General features: G+C 44.1%; 1 protein-coding gene across 3 annotated transcripts in view; it reads left to right on the top strand.

Moving 5' to 3' along the window:
• FNDC3B (fibronectin type III domain containing 3B) overlaps positions 1–17,004 on the top strand; it is a 298,646-nt gene that overhangs the window by 120,980 nt on the left and 160,662 nt on the right. The gene's annotated exons all lie outside the window — the stretch shown is intronic.

Genomic DNA, 17,004 nt, shown 5'->3' with positions numbered 1-17,004 from the left:
TCTCTGCTTCCCCCATCGGCCCCCCTCTATCCCTGGTGTTGCGCTGATTTTCTTCCCCAGCCTGAGACCTGTCTCTCTCCCTGCTTGGCCCCTCTCCAGCATCGCTGTGGAGCCTCGCCTCCTCCGCTAGTTCCGATGGCAGTTCCCTGACACTACCTTTAGAACTCCTGCCCTCCGCATTGCATACCAGACGTGCTCCTTCTATGAGAGCCAGTGCGGTGTAGTGGTTAAGAGTGGTGGACTCATAATCTGGTGAACAGGGTTCGATTCCCCGCTCCTCCACATGCAGCTGCTGGGTGACCTTGGGCCAGTCACACTTCTCTGAAGTCTCTCAGCCTCACTCACCTCACAGAGTGTTTGTTGAAAGCAGTTGTTAGCTGCTTTGAGACTCCTTAGGGTAGTGATAAAGCGGGATATCAAATCCAAACTCCTCTTCTTCTTCTTCTCTGCTGTCTTTTTGGAGTCTGCTACATGCATTCCTCCTTCAACGAGTCTTCCAAAATCTGTACCTCACTCAATAGCTGCCTTGAGTTTGAATTGATTTTGTGCTGTTCACCTGTTTTTTGTATATGTATCTGTTTTGTATATGCTGCATCGCAAATCCCTTTGAGGTGCCTTGTGGGAAGAGATTCATAAACGAAACAACAGTAATGGGAACATCTTGAGGGACAAATGTTCCCCAGCTCCTGTTCTTCTCCATGTGGGCAGATGTTGGGGGTCTTTGAGCAGAGTGTGGGCAGCCATCTTTTGGAGGGCTTCCAGGCAGAAGGTTGACCTAAAAGGCCCCCCCCCCAACTCCTTGACTCCATAGCAACTGCCATATTTATTGTGAGGAAGGAGGTAATGCGGTGGAATGGCTAGAGTGCAAGTCTTTAGCCTGGGAGACCTGGGTTCAAATTCCTCTTCGCCATGAAACTTAACTGTGCCAGTCATTCTCTGCCAAATGGACTCACTGCAGTGGTTTGTTGTGAGGGTAACATGGGTGGTTCAGACACATACATTATGTGCACGTGGACCTTCTCTCATCATATAAGCCATCCCAGACTCTTGTGATCATTACCCGAGGCTCTTCTTTGTGTGCCTCCTCCACGTAAGGTGTGGAGGTTGGCAAAATTAGAACGGGGCCTTCTCTGTAGTGACTCCCCATTTGTGGAATGTTCTCCCCAGGGAGGTATGCCTGGCGTCTTGATTATATAATTTTTAGGCGCCAGGCGAAAACGTTCCTCTTCAACCAAGCCTTGGGCTGATTCGTATTCTTCAGTCTTTTAAATGCGTCTGTGGGAAGTGGGGAAGGTTATTGCTTTGTTGCTACTTACTTTTTTATCTTGTATTTTATTCTGTGAAACGCCCAAATATCATGTGATAAAGGGTAGGATAAAAGGATAATAAAATCCTCATCTTACCTCATCTTTAGGGACGCGGGTGGTGCTGTGGGTTAAACCACAGAGCCTAGGACTTGCCGATCAGAAGGTTGGCAGTTCGAATCCCCGTGACGGGGTGAGCTCCCATTGCTCGGACCCTGCTCCTGCCAACCTAGCAGTTCGAAAGCACGTCAAAGTGCAAGTAGATAAATAGGTACCACTCTGGGGGGAAGGTAAACGGCATTTCCGTGCGCTGCTCTGGTTCGCCAGAAGTGGCTTTGTCATGCTGGCCACATGACCCGGAAGCTGTACGCCGGAGCTCCCTTGGCCAATAAAGCGAGATAAGCGCCACAACCCCAGAGTCGGTCACGACTGGACCTAATGATCAGGGGTCCCTTTACCTTTTTTACCCAGTTTAGCATACAGGAGGTGGGCATTTGATGTGGCAACTTCAAGTGGATGCCCCCCAGCTGTGACAGTCGGGAATTGGGAGTTCTATCAAACCTCTGCCTTTAATAATATCACCCATTGTCCCTAAAGAGAGACGAGGAAAACCAGTAAGCAAAATGTCAGGTTAGATTTTCTTCACTATGGCCACATCTGAGGTGTTGGATCAATATATAATTCATGCCTAATGCTGAAGAAAAGCGCATTTGTGCTTCTCACTGTAATGGCGAAACTTTCCCAAGTGAAGCTCACACCTTCACCACTTTCATTTAAAATAAAAATGCTCCCTGTAACGTTGCCAGTTTTGGGGGAAGGTGGGTGCTCGCAGTCATGCATAACTCTGTGTGAGTCATTCATGGTAAATAAGTCTACCCAGGGGCTATGGTGTTTTATACTTTATTTTTCCCCTCCTTGCTTGAAGCCAGTGATCATGAAAGCAAGAAAGCTAATCATTTGAGCTCAGTATTAAGAAAGAAGCAATTCATTCGTGACCTGCAGTCGAATAAGCTCATCAAACGATTTCCATTTGTGGGGTGTGTGTGTGTGTGTTGTTTTTTTCCACCTCACCCTCCCTCCCTATTAAGTAGAAATGAAAAGCAGCAAATTGAGATGGCTTGGACTTGTGACTTACCTATTGATGTCCGATGTTCACAATCCACAGCCCCAGGCCCTAGTTGTAGCTCCAGCCGTTGCAAGTTTTCAGTATTAAGTTTTCAGCATTAAAACTGAATATTAAAACTGGAGTATTCGCCAGAGTTTTCAGTATTAAGGCACTTGCGTCTGGCTTCCTAGGAGAATTTACCTGCATCATAAGATGCAGAGCTGCTGTTGCAGCAGCCTTGATTAGCCACCTTTGCTTAAAATGATTGTTATTGTTATTATTTATTAAATTTGCATACCGCCTTCTATCTCCCCCTGGTCTCAAGGTGGTTTACAACATATATAAAATCACAAAATAAATAATAAAACCAAAAACAACCTAATACTCCCCCTACCCCTCAAGAAAAACACACCACATTTTAAAAGGGCGTTGGATATCAGTCAACCAAAGGTCTGGGAGATGAGGGATGTTTTTGCCTGGCGTCTAAAGGTGTATAATGCAGGCACCAGGCGAGCCTCCCTGGGGAGAGCATTCCACAAACAGGGAGCCAATGCAGAAAAGGCCCTCTTAAGAAGGAGGCACTTAAAGAAGGGCCTCAGAAGGTGATCTCAGGGTCCGGGTAGGTTCATATGGAAAGAGGTGGTCCTTGAGGTATTGCTGTTTAAGGCTCTATAGGTCAATACCAGCACTTTGAGTTAGGCCTGGAAAGTAATTGATAGCTAGTGCAGTTGGACAAAGGAGAGTCCACCGCCTCCATAGGCAGTTTGTTCTGCTGTTGAACAGGCCATACAGTGAGGAAGAAGAAGAAGAGTTTGGATTTGATATCCCGCTTTATCACTACCCGAAGGAGTCTCAAAGCGGCTAACAGTCTCCTTTCCCTTCCTCCCCCACAACAAACACTCTGTGAGGTGAGTGGGGCTGAGAGACTTCAGAGAAGTGTGACTGGCCCAAGCTCACCCAGCAGCTGCATGTGGAGGAGCAGGGAAGCGAACCCGGTTCACCAGATTACGAGTCTACCGCCCTTAACCACTACACCACACTAGCAACGTTCCCTTCCTTGTAATTTGAACCAGTAGGTTCTGGTGCAGCATCTGAACACTGGGAGGCTGGCTCGTACCATTGTCTGCTATCCTGTGCTCAGATCCAACGCATTTAAAATTCCCATGGGTGCTGCCCATTTTAGACAATCAGAGCAACATTTCAGAAATGTTGTTAAAGGCCTAATGGTGAAGGGAAGGGCAGTCCAGGCATGGGGGGGGGGAGAGGGAAGCCCAAGCCCCTACCCAAATGGCAGAGCTCTCCACCTCAAGCTCTGGCCCCCTGTGCGTAGCTCTAAATAAAAACGTCCATGTGCGCACATTCCATTTACGCACATGTGTTTAAGATTATGACATTTCTGTACAGAGTATTTTTATTGAGTCTTTCTCGGTATTCTTTTCAGTTCTCGGTCTTGAAAAGCCGGTGACATTCTCCGATCAGTCAGATCCCGGTCTCAGTTGGTAGTCTGGCTGTAGTGTTGATTGAATTTTAATGGAAAACATTTGTGTTAGCGTTTTGAGTTTCGGCGCTCCCCTCCGTTCTAAACGCTCATTCCCTTCAAGGAGAAAGGCGGCGGTGTGTTGAAATATGGGCACAACGGGTTGCCTTTTGGCTAGCTGCAGACTGGCCTGACTGGCTGCCACCCAGCGCGTGCCATTTTTATTTTATTTTTAAACCTGGCATTAGAACCAGACAAAATGGCTGGTGGAGATAGAGATAAATGAAAGGTTTAATGCATGTGTCCCATTTATAGCCTACCTGCCTTAACATGAAACTCACGGTGGTGCATATATAGGGTTATAGGTTCTTACACGTGCTGAGCGAAAACTTCCATCCCATTCTGTGCTATGCAGAATCATGGTTCTGGCTTATGTCAACACAATGCTAAAACTAACTAGGGTTGGTGGTTCACCATCAATCACTTTCCAGCCCCTTACCTCTGCACCTGTCCCTAGTAACTTAGCAGCACGAAAGAGGAAACAGGATGTCTGTATAATTGTGCTTTATGGGTCGTTAACACCAAGCAAAGAGCAGCAGCTCTTTATCCCTTGCCAAGGATGATATCTCTTGTTGCAGAATTGGGCAGCGTGCTGCTCTCCTATTTTGGATCCTATCTATCTGTGAGGCTTGTAGGATCTTGTCAGTACACTAAAGGTGCCCTTTACAGTGCAGTGTGATCGTCCCACCCCTCGTAAATGATTATACAGCCGGAGTTTCCGGAGTACAGTAAAGAGCAAGTCATAAAATATCTGCCATGTGTCATTTTCCTGTACATGAAAGTGAATCCTGAAGCTTATATGTTTTTAGTGCCTTACTGGGGTTTTTCCTTCATAAGTGCAAATCTTTTGAAAGGGGATTTGCTTCCCTGAAAACTCCAAGGACAGTTTATCGTTAACTTTTAAGGAGAGGCTTTTGCCCGTCGATCTTGTTTCCCTCCCGTTTTCCCAGTGCGTTTCTTCCACAAAATCAGAGTGCAGTAGTACCTTGGTCGTCAAACGGCTTAGCTCCTGAACAAATCGGCTCCTGAATGCTGCAAACCCGGAAGTAAGTGTTCCGGTTTGCGAACGTTTTTGGGAAGCTGAACGTCCAACATGGCTTCCAAGGCTTCCGATTGATTGAAGGAAACTCCTGCAGCCAATTGGAAGCCACACCTTGGTTTTTGAACAGTTCCGGGAGTCGGAACGGACTCCTGGAATGGATTAAATTTGACAACTAAGGTACCACTGTAAATGCAAAAGGATTCTCAAGTCAGGAGGTGTCTTCCTGCCCCTCTGCTGCCACCCGTAACCATCCCTGCTCCTCCCAGGTATTCAAATACCACACCCCCCCCAAAATACCTCTGGATTAGCAGTGGTGACAGTGATGAGATGATGCCTCCCTCTCTTACCTCCCCTTTCCATGGTCACCCCAAGCAGTGTACCCTCAAACAAGCCACAACTTCACTGCAGAGTTCATTGCATTGGCCATTATTTTGGGTGATGATAGATTGGAGAGCAGGGGAACAGAGTTGGTGGGAAGCCGAAGAGCCAAAGATTTGACGCCTTTACTATTCCTTCTTAAGAAAAGTAGTGTGTTTCAGCTGTTAGGGTATGGCAGGAACGAGTTTGTGGTGGGAGAGGCAAACAGGGCATGTGGGGCATCTTCTTGCCCTCATCTTGGTCCCTTGGAAGAAGAATCTCAGGCATCAGAAAGCTCCCCTGCAGTTTGGACTCTTCCAAACTTCCTGACTTCTCTGAGCCTAGTTTGGCTGAACACCCACACAATCGCTAATCAACTTGCCGGGTTTTTCTGCTTGAGGCGCTTCATAATAGTTCCAACACATTATTTTGCAAACTAGCACACACATTATAGGTTGAGATCAGATCTGTGGTTGTAATGAGGAATGTGATACCCCAGGACAGAAATGAGCGGAACATATGAAGTAGATGATAGCTTATATTAACAAGAAATGTATTGAACAAATGGTGACAAGATGTTTTTTTTTAAATGATATTTATTAGAATTTCAAAAAGAGTTACAAAAGTAAAAAAGAAATAGAAGAAAGAAACAAAAAACAAAAAATACAGAAAAAATAAAAACAATTAAAAATAAATCCATCTTTCCATGTCTTGCCTTTCATTTACTTATTTCCCTGACCTCCTCACACCTCCCTTTTTTGTATTCCAGTTCAAATGGTTAATTCAGCAAATCCTTTCCCTCTTTGTTTTTATCTTAATTCTTTATCTTAATATATTATAGCTTTACATTTTCACCTGTTAACAATCCATTTTTACATACTCCTTTTAACATTGCTGCTAAAACCACTTAATTTCATTCCGGCATCATTTTAACATTCATTAATTTTGCAATGTTTCTGTAGATAATCTTTAAATTTCTTCCAATCTTCTTCCACCGACTCTTCTCCCTGGTCTCAGATTCTGCCAGTCATTTCCGCCAATTCCATATAGTCTATCACCTTCATCTGCCATTCTTCCCTGGTGGGTAGATCTTGTGTCTTCCAATACTTTGCAATGAGTATTCTTGCTGCTGTTGTAGCATACATAAAGAAAGTTCTGTCCTTCTTTAACACCAATTGGCCGACCATGCCCAGGAGAAAGGCCTCTGGTTTCTTCAAGAAGGTATATTTAAATACCTTTTTCATTTCATTATAAATCATCTCCCAGAAAGCCTTAATCCTTGGGCACGTCCACCAAAGGTGAAAGAATGTACCTTCATTGACTTTACATTTCCAACATTTATTGTCGGGCAAATGATAGATTTTTGCAAGCTTGACTGGTGTCATGTACCACCTGTAGATCATTTTCATAATATTCTCTCTTAAGGCATCACATGCCGTAAATTTCATACCTGTGGTCCACAACTGTTCCCAGTCAGCAAACATAATGTTATGTCCAACATCTTGTGCCCATTTTATCATAGCAGATTTTACCGTTTCATCCTGAGTGTTCCATTTCAACAGCAAGTTATACATTCTTGATAGTATCTTAGTTTTGGGATCTAACAGTTCTGTTTCCAATTTTGATTTTTCCACCTGGAAGCCAATTTTCTTGTCCAGATTGTAAGCCTCCCTTATTTGATAATAATGAAGCCAATCTCGCACTTTATCTTTTAGTTTCTCAAAACTCTGCAATTTCAATTTGTCTCCTTCTTGTTCCAAAATCTCCCAATATTTCGGCCATTTGGCCTCCATATTGAGCTTTTTCTGAGCCTTCGCTTCCATCGGTGATAACCGCCTTGGGGTTTTGTTTTCAAGTAAGTCTTTATATCTTATCCAGACATTAAACAATGCTTTCCTGAAAATATGGTTTTTAAATGCTTTATGTGCTTTAACCTTGTCATACCACAGATATGCATGCCACCCAAAAACGTTATTAAAACCTTCTAAATCCAAAATGTCTGTGTTCTCAAGAAGCAGCCATTCTTTCAGCCAGCAAAATGCTGCTGATTCATAATAAAGTTTAAGGTCTGGCAGGGCAAATCCACCTCTTTCCTTTGCATCGGTTAATATTTTAAATTTTATTCTGGGCTTCTTGCCCTGCCAGACAAATCTAGAAATATCTCTCTGCCACTTCTTGAAGCAGTCCATTTTGTCCAAAATTTGCAGTGATTGAAACAAAAACAACATTCTTGGCAATACATTCATCTTTATAGCAGCAATTCGGCCTAGCAAATGGTGACAAGATGAATCACCCGTACCTCTGCAGCTCATAAGGAACAATGCCGCCTAGCAGTGATAATATTGATTTTCTTATAGAAGCTCAAGTAGTAACCACATTCTGCAAAGGAGGATTTCTCCTGCCCCCAGCTTCTCGATTTTGGTAGAATTTCCAACTTTATAGCTGGCCTAGGACCTTAGTGGTGAAATTGCTTCTCTCCAAACATAAGAAGCTTCACCTGCTAATGTCTTGCCCAGTTGGAAGAGAGGTTGATGGACGGGGAGGGAACATTCTTGACGGCCCCCCCCTCCAACAAGAAGCAATTGGTGAATGATTCAGAGGACACCCTCCCTAGTGTATTAGACCTAGCAAACCGGTCCTCTCCTATTCCCCCCCCCTTTAAATTCCAGCTACCCCAACTTGTGCATGCTATTGAAGCCCAGTGGGGCATTGAGGTACATCACCAAATGCCATTGGTGTGCTGCTCCCTCAACATTCCTGGCATATTCCGAAGGCCAGCTGGTTTCAGGACCTGTCAGTACCTGTCAGTAGAGCAGTAGCTGTAGTGAAATCTCCTGGTGGCTAATATACTCACGAATTTGATGGGCAGTCTGATAAAAATCATATTATTGGCCTATTCAAAACCTTTGCCAGATTCTTTCAGAATGTACTGCACCCCAGGCTTGCAGCAGGCCATACAGGTATACAGGTGTAATAATAATGAACTATTCCCCTGCACAATAAGGATGATGGTGATGGAGATTATTATTATTTATACTTTGCCCATCTGGCTCGGTTTCCCCAGCCATTCTGGGCAGCTTCCAACAAAATATTAAAATACAATAGTCCTTCAGATATTAAAAGCTTCCCTAAACAGGGCTGCCTTCAGATGTCTTCTAAAAGTCAGATAGTTGTTTATTTCCTTGACATCTGATGGGAGGGCGTTCCACAGGGCCACTACCAAGAAGGTCCTCTGCCTGGTTCGCTGTAGCTTTGCTTCTCACAGTGAGGGAATCGCCAGAAGGCCCTCAGAGCTGGACCTCAGTGTCTGGGCTGATCAATGGGGGTGGAAACGCTCCTTCACCCTACTGGGCCGAAGCTGTTTAGGGCTTTAAAGGTCAGCACCAACACTTTGAATTGTGCTTGGAAACATACTGGGAACCAATGTAGGTCTTTCAGGGTTGGTGTTACCGTATGTGGTCTTGGCAGCCGCCCCCAGTCAGATACTTTCAGGATAGTTAAAGAGGGCATGAAGCCATTAACCATTGGATGATGCGAGCCCAGCAGAGAGCCTTTCTACACCAGGACCAAGTCTCTTGGGGAGGTAGTCCAAAGCAGGCAGCAAACTCCACCTAAGGCTTAAATTCTGGCAGGAGACAGTCATCCATTTCACTCTCCCTTATGCATTGTTTGCTTTCTACTTTGACTGACCATGTGTGAAGGGACAGGTTGCCTGTAAAATGATTAGAGGAGATAACTTTGGTAGATCTCTGCTGCATCTGGCAAAATCTCCTCTATTCTGCTGTTTAGCACCTGTGTGCATGGGCGAAAGGATCACTTATATCTTGGTTTAATATGCTGACATACTATTGACCAAACTTGTCCTAAAGCAATCGGACAATATTATTCTTTATAAATTTTCACTTGTTTCTTTCACCCTGCGGCTCTGACTCTGATGCTGTTGTTTTTAAGGCGGATAGTCAGACATAAAAGTTCCTCGCAGCTACCTGAGACTTTCTCCTCATGAAGTATTTTTCGTCTTGTTGCTGCCTCAACACATAAATAACCTAGCAGAAAAACCATTCTTGACTCTTTGGCTCTGCTCATTGATTCTGTTACAGCGAAAATAAGCCTTGCACTGATTTTTCAGTAGGATTTTATTATGGGTTTCCACCTTGAGAGAGAGAAGTGGGAGGGATGGGTAATAGTCTGAAGAAAATGGAACCTTGTTTATCTAAATAGCCTTGGAACATCAGAGAATTTGAATTAGTAGCATACTGCGAAGAGTCTTCCCCTTTCTCTCTGCCTTTGATTGCATTTCCATCTTATCAAAAATAAGCAGTTCATTTGCTAAACTTGGAAAAGCAACGCTTGTCCAGTTTATCATTTGTCATCTTGGTGATTGCCTGGTTTGCTAGTGCAATTAAAATTTTGTTGATTCTTTTGTTGATCAAAATTTACACTGTATCAGATGCCTGGTCTCCAAAGCTACCTTGGAGGTCTGGAGCCCCAACCAAACAACATGTGATTGTATTTGTCCTGTGCTCCTATCCAAATGGTCATACTGTGTTAGCCAAAATATTTATGTCTGTTCTGTTTGCAGACTCCATATCATTCTTTGTGGGTTTCTTTTTTTAACCAGGCTTGTGTGGTTTATTCCTTTTTGGTAAATTATCTTTTCTAGCATTTTAAAATCCCTAAATTTTCTTCAGCTGGGCCTGCCTCATTGGAATAATCACATCAGGACACTACCTTATTAAAACAAACACACAGTTGCAGCTCACTACTAATTATACATCGTTCTTGCTGAGTTTAGATATTTTTGTGAGCAGATTGACTTTAGCTTGGGGTGGACCAACCACTGTATTAGCAAGAAGGTTTATACAACATTATGTTACGTAGATACTGCATAACATTGCAGGGTTAGACTTTCCAGTAGTGTTCGTCTGATTTTTTGCCAAAATCCATTCTATCACTTTCCTATTTTTTCCCAGCATTTCCACACCCGAGTAAACCCGAAATTACAAATCTGCAAGACTGTGTGGTTTTTTCTTCTTCTTATCTACTAAAAGCACATTAGTGAAACCTGGTTGGAGCAGCTCCTTTTGTGACTAGGCAACGGCGTTAATGATTGAACAAGGTGATCTGCTGGGTAACTGCTTTCCGGTGGGGCTAGATTATGCTTGAATTCTGGTTTTGGCATTGTGTTTATTTATCAGATGCTGAAGAATATTCCTTTGAAGATGAACATGGATGTTCAACATGTGTCTAGTTCGAGATAGGCATCAATTACAACATTTCCTTATGCATTGTGGCGTTGTTGGTTTTTTTTAATAGTAGCACCTTAGCAGTTGCCAGTGTGCTCCACAATGAAACTTGAAATATAGGCTAGCTTGTAAATGCGACAGATACATACAGAAGGATGCTTTTCCTTGCCATGAGGATACATTACTTTGTCTCTCTATCTCTCTCCCGTCCCCCTTTTCAAGGCTTAAATTTAAGCCTGGCGAACTAATCTCACTCGTTGCTTCATGCAATTGCCCAGTGCTAGTTAGCTTTAAAAAAATAATAAAAGCTGCGAAGTTTGATTTGGCTTATATTAATCTTTTCCAAATATCTCTGCTTGGCTGCTGTACAGTACATATTCGAAGACTGGGTTGGGGAGGGGGGAGGATGGATATTCTCTGTGTGAATGGAAATGTTTTTGGAACTCTGGAATATGGAAACTTCGAGCATAAAGTCGACGTGAAACCGTAGATTATTCTGTATGTACCTAGTAGCGACCAGCACATTCATTGCATCGGGCTGCTTTCCAGGACGTTCACAGCTTTTTTTCATTTGTGGAAAGGAGGAGGAGGAGAGCAGGACTGTGCGCTGCATGTGCTGCGCACTGACTGCTCCAGACAGTCATGTATGTGACCTGGCAATCAGCATGATTTCCTGCTGACGTGGCTTGCCACAACTGGAGCAGAACAGAGCAGCTACAGTGCGCTGCTGCAGAGGAGAGGGGCAGAAGGATGAATCACTCACAGGATGAGAAATAAATTTAAGACTCCACTAACTTTCTGGCTGTCCAGGTTTAGCAGGCCGGTCAACATGAAGGCACCTTCTTTTTTCCCTTTGTTTGGACACGGTGGGTATGTGGGTGGGTGTGTGTACACACACACACACACACACACACACACACACACACACATATGCGCACAATCAAGTGAAGGGGGGGGAAATAAGGTGTTTGCTTAATAAATGCACTCCCTTCTGCCAATGATTTTTCAGTCGTTATGGTGACCTGCCATTAGGAGATAAATTTGGAATGGAATTTCCCCTACTGTTCGATTTGGATAATACGGTCCATTAGCCCTTATGTCATATTCAGTTTAGGGTTATTTTCTTCTTCCTGTCGCAAGATGTCGCAGAGATTCAGGCTGCATAGCCTGGGCTCCTGATTTTGCACCAGTATTATTTTTAGTAGTACTATTGGAATCGTAGTAATTTGGATACTGATTAATGCCAAAATAGACTTCTGCCCATCGGAGCAGCTTGCAGACGGGAGGGGGCTTCCAGCCTGAGCTCTGCAGTTTTGCATCGCTGTGCTGTGCGAATCCATATCCGGGTAGGTCAGGGAGAGACTCCTTCTCTGAAACCTTGCACAGCTGCTGCCAGTCAGTGTAGACTGTATTGAGCTAGCAAGACCCCAATAGTTGTGACTCAGTGAAAGGCAGCTTCCTATGCAACACTAGCAGCACAGGTCCCCGCCCCCCAACAGAAAGGTTAGCAGATTCCACGAAGGCACACTCTGTAGGACCTCTTCTGCTGATATTAACCAGTGCTAGAAATTAGCCAGGCACATTTTTGCGACTGGCGCGGGTCCAGTTGTGGCCATGTGGAGCCCCCACATATCTGCAGCCAGCAACCATGGATTGATTTGCTCATAAGCATTTAATTCTTGGTGGTGCCATGAGTTCCAGTAGTTTCTGGGAGATATCAATTCCTGCATTCCCCAATCGCTCTTCCATCTTCCTGGTCTTCATATAGGTCCTGTATACAGATTACATGTTGGGGAGAACAGTCTCTTTGTGTAAATATTTCTGCTGCCTAATAAATACGTCTTTTGCCAACAACCCAGAATTACAGTCAGAATCCACTTGGATGACTCAACTTAAGGTTTGGGTGTTTTGTTTTTTTAAGATGCTCTGTGTACTCTTTTTGAACACAGCCAAGCGTTTCAGAGTTCGCGCTGCACTTTAGGCAAATGCATAGTCCAAACCGAGTTGATCCACAGGATTACGGCGAAACCCTTGGTTAAGTGCTTTGCTGGTTGAGTGCCAAAGGCGCCCAGGACCTTACAGGATGGGACCCTTGGAAAAGCAAATGAAGATTGTAAATCGGCTAGGCCTGCTGTGCTCGAGTCTTCTGTTCTTTAGATTAAGGTTGATCTCAGCTTGTATTATAATACCGAGCGAGCTGACATCAGCTTTTGCTCAAAAGAGAGTATCTTTATCCAGACATAGGGGGCAGTTCGGTCTCTGCGGTGGGCCCCCTCTAGAAAGCTTGAGCCATATGGCGCTGGCTTATTTGTCAAAGAACCTGCTGTCCACTCGGATTTAGTTAAAACCATCAAATTACAGTAAGCAAAGACCTCAAGTTAGGATGGAATAAATAGCTTGGGTCAGTAGTCTATTTGTGTTTTAACCTAGTCTCTAGTTTAGACATTCCAGTGCGGGAAACCTTTTATCATGGGGATTGTATGGTGCGTTCTGGAGAAGGGGCTGCGTCTTGGCAGAGAAGCTCTCTAGGCCTGGCTGTGCAAGCTCCGCAAACCATTGGAGTCGTCTTGTGATGTCGGGATTTTGGTAGGATTCCTGCATTATTTTACCAAAGGTCGAAGGCAGCTGCTCCGTCAAAGCAAACTCTCATATTCTCCCCTACGAAATAGTAACAACAACTGCTCACTTCAGCACGCTTTATTAACTTCGTATGTCTTCCAATGTGCCTCTTCTTGGGGCCTATTTTTGCATTCACATAAAACAATCCACACAGCTGTTTTATTCTTCTGTAGCTGAGTGTTAATTTCGGGGTGGAAAGTTGGGTTCAACCTAGGCCTTCACAACTTGTGTGACCCCGCCCTGCCACACCGTGTACCTTGCTAGCTACTTAACCCCCTGCCTCTTCCAAACCACCACTGCCACCCCTTCAAGGTAGGCAGGGATGGTTAATTTATCTCCTGGTGGTTATAATGCAATACTAGTAGGGGATGCACTTGTAAATTTACTTACTTGGTTTTTCAGATCAACATTTTACAGTCACATATCCAACCTACAACATAGAAATAAGATTCCAAAGAATCTCCTGGACCTCCTTCCGCCCCTTTGTGGGTCCTATTGTTAATCATTTCCTCCTGCATCTTTTATAATAATCCAGATCTTTTACAACTCCATTATGTCCAAAATTCACCATCAAACTAGAAGTGCTATTCCAGTCCTACTAACGATTTTAACTGTTTTCAATGATTTTTTAAGATAAATTATAATTTCCCCCCATTCCTTGTTAAAACTTTGGTCTTCCCGATTTCTGATTCTTCCAGTCATTTTTGCCATTTTGGCATAACCCATCAACTTGATCTTCCATTCTTCTTTCCATCTCTGGGCCAATAACATCCACACAGCTGTGGTTGCATACATAAATAATCTTTTCTGCTCCATTGGGATTTCGGCATCTAGAAAGTGGGGGGTGCATTTGCACTTGTAGGCCTTGAGTTTTTCTTTTTTTAAAATGTTATAATCAGTTTGTGCAAACATATGGGTTTTGCCAGGGCACGGTGTTCGTGGAGCAGTCATTGAACCGGTCAGCATGCCAAAGCAGTCAACTTACGATAGATGTCATCATGCCACTGGCAAGTCAGAATGGCTGTGTGCATCAGCCTAAATGGCCTGAGAGTTGGCATTCTGTGTTCATCTTGCTGCAGCGGCTGCTTAGCCTGATTCGCTTGGAGATAGCCCCCTGAATTGGTTGCTTGTGATGGGCCTGGAGGAGTCCACATGGTGATAAATACTGTGCTCAGTGGTAAGGTAAAGGTAAAGGGACCCCTGACCATTAGGTCCAGTTGTGGCCGACTGTGGGGTTGTGGCGCTCATCTTGCTTTATCGGCGTACAGCTTCCAGGTCATGTGGCCAGCATGACTAAGCCGCTTCTGGCGAACCAGAGCAGAGCACGGAAACGCCGTTTACCTTCCCGCCGGAGCAGTACCTATTTATCTACTTGCACTTCATGCTTTCGGACTGCTAGGTTGGCAGGAGCAGGGACCGAGCAACGGGAGCTCACCCCGTCGCGGGGATTCGAACTGCCAACCTTCTGATCGGCAAGTCCTAGGCTCTGTGGTTTAACCCACAGTGCCACCCACGTCCTGGGCTCAGTGGTAGAATGTGCTTTTTACATGTGGAAAGGTCAGATCCAACCCGTGACATTGGGTATATCAGGTTAGTGAAAGAGCTGAAACCTTGGAGAACTGCCGCCAAAGTAGGTAAAACTGGGTGAGATGGACCAATGGTCTTACTTAGTAAATGGCATACAGTGGTACCTCGGGTTACATATGCTTTAGGTTACATAAGCTTCAGGTTACAGACTCCGCTAACCCAGAAATATTACCTTGGGTTAAGAACTTCGCTTCAGGATGAGAACAGAAATCGTGCTCTGGCAGCGCGGCGGCAGCAGGAGGCCCCATTAGCTAAAGTGGTGCTTCAGGTTAAGAACAGTTTCATGTTAAGAACGGACCTCCAGAACGAATTAAGTACTTAACCCAAGGTTAATAAAAGATGGATGTATAAGTTTCAGATTGCGTCCTGGCCCCTCATAATAAGGAGAGGTGAGTTTGCAAGCCTGAAAGTGTGTAATGCCATAGTTTAGCTTTACCTGCAAAGGCAACAATGAATTGTTGGGAAGTTTAGCTTTACATGTGAACACTTAGGTTTTATTTCAGTTCCACTGAGAAAAAGAGACTAGGCCAAGATTTCGTGGAAAAGATCTCTGAAGAAGGTGGTATGAATGCACTGTGGAAGTGAGACACACACACACAAACAACACATTATCACCTAACAATGTGGGTGGGGGAGAAAAGCTGGGTGCCCTTCCCATCACATTTAATGGGGATTGCAGGGCGACACAAACTGGTAGGAACATAAAGCTTTTAGCTAAAACGAGCTCTCCGTGTTGGTGTTTCTGTCTCTGCCAAACTCAAATCTATTTCTGGGTTCAGCAAACGCATTCAATCCAGACATGATTTATCACCGAAGCTCATAAAAATACAGGCGGAAAGCACACTTAAAAAAGAAAAAAGAAAAAAGAAAAGAATATATCAAAATGGACTCGATTGTACCAAAAAATAGTTTTAAAATATTCTGCCTAAGGGGGATGCTTCTTTTTCTAATTCGAAAGACTTTTCATAGTTTGAATGTGGTCACTGAGTGTTTCATATTTCATAGGCACATATTATATAATATTGTGGGCTTTTCTGAAATTTTAAAATTTTATTGAGTTGTGTTTTTTTTAAAAAAGGAACTGCTGCTGGTGTTTAGTTTAGAACATGTAAGGGTTTGCTGGATCAGGCCGTGGCCCTTCTGGTCCATCATCCAATTCCCAGGTGCCTATGGGAAGCCTTATAGAAGAAGTTGGGCGCAAAAATGCTTTTGTAATTCGCAGAACACTATCTCTGACCAGGAGACAGAGCACAGCCATTGTGGTTCGTTTAAGTCAGGGTGGCTTAAATCAGCAGGAAGAAAAGGCTGGTACAAAATAATGGATTTAAATCAACTTTCCCACTGGTACTATTTTATTTGTTTCCCCATTCAATGGTGCAGATTTGGCCACCAAACTATGTTAATTTATAACTGACTAGAGTGATTTGTGCTGCTTCGTTTGTACAACCAGATCTTGAGACTATCACATTGTACATCTTGCATATTTTCAATTTTTTTTACCTGCAGAGGGGAATGTCTTTAAAACATTCTGCCTTGGGGGTTTTCTTACATCTAGCAGCTGTTGGAGTTTATGAGGCAAAGTATGGAAGGCTAGAAACTCACAAACTGTACTATTGTATAAAATCATACCTCATGTTACGTTTGCTTCATGTTACGTTCTTTCAGGTTATGTCCCGCGGCGACCAGGAAGTACAGGAAAGGGTTACTTCCGGGTTTTGCCACTCGCGCATGCGCAGAAGCGCAAAATGACTTCATGCGCAGAAGCAGCAAATTGCAAGCCACACGTGCGCAGACGCGCCGCTGCTGGTTGCGCTCTTTTCATGTTGCGAATGGGCCTCCGGAACAGATCCTGTTCACAAACAGAGGTACCACTGTATTCTGCTCCTTTTTGATTCAATCAGGCCTTAGATTACTGCGGGTCTACTCTAGAATATGACTCTGTTAGATACAACCAAATGCCGTTCTAGGCTGCATCAACAGAAGTTTAGTGTCAAGATCACGGGAAGTAACAGTACCACTCTATTCCGCCTTGGTCTGACCACACTTGGAGTACTGTGCCCAGTTCTGGGCACCACAATTTAAGAAGAATATAGACAACCTGGAACGTGTGCAGAGGAGGGCAACCAAGATGATCAACAATCTGGAAACCAAGCCTTATGAGGAACAGTTGAGGGAGTTCGGTGTGTTTAGCCTGGAAAAGGGGGCTG

The sequence above is a fragment of the Podarcis filfolensis genome (assembly GCF_964270895.1).
Source record: "Podarcis filfolensis genome assembly, chromosome: 5".
In the NCBI taxonomy this organism is placed as follows: Eukaryota; Metazoa; Chordata; class Lepidosauria; order Squamata; family Lacertidae; genus Podarcis; species Podarcis filfolensis.
The sequence above is the reverse complement of the archived record's forward strand: the minus strand, read 5'-3'. Positions and strand labels throughout refer to the sequence as shown.